Raw genomic sequence first — 638 nt, 5'->3', positions numbered from 1 at the left:
GAAGCGGCGTCCGGGGCATGGCGGGGCGGGACGGCGGCCGGGAGGGGTCACTCCTCCTGCGCGTGCGCCGCGAGGAGGAGGTGCGCACGTGCGCGTTCCCGCCGTTTCTCGTGAGGGCGGCGGCGCGCGAGGGCGGGGAGGGGCGCGGGCAGTGCAGCCCGGCGCAATTAGCGCTTAATTAGCATTTAATTAATGCTTAATTAGCGCTTAGTTTGTAACGGGCTCGGGCCCGGCAGTGTGCGTTCTGCAGGAACAGCATAGAGCTCTTCGGTTCATCAGTGGGTGCAATTGTCAAAAATAGGTTAGAAAGTGTTGTAAAATAGCTGATAGTTGTTAAGCATTGTTAGTTTGGTTATTATATTTTAAAAGGGTTGTTATAAGAAATATGGTAGTCAATGTACCGTATTACACCTCAGTAAAGTGCACCACCCCCCAGCGAAAGGAGACAGCCTGGACAGAGCTTAATGGCCAATCAAGGTCTAAAACCTTCATGCACATGGAGGATCCCAACAGAAACCATCCCAAAGGGACAAAAAACCGGTTAAAAAGGGGCATCTGACCCAGTGAATTTGTGCCACTCCACTGGGGACATCACTGCTCAAGAAGACCCGGCACCGGTGCTGCAGCATCCTTGACGG

The sequence above is a fragment of the Geospiza fortis genome, unplaced genomic scaffold, assembly GCF_000277835.1.
Source record: "Geospiza fortis unplaced genomic scaffold, GeoFor_1.0 scaffold55, whole genome shotgun sequence".
NCBI classification, from domain to species: domain Eukaryota; kingdom Metazoa; phylum Chordata; class Aves; order Passeriformes; family Thraupidae; genus Geospiza; species Geospiza fortis.
This window is presented reverse-complemented; position numbering follows the sequence as displayed.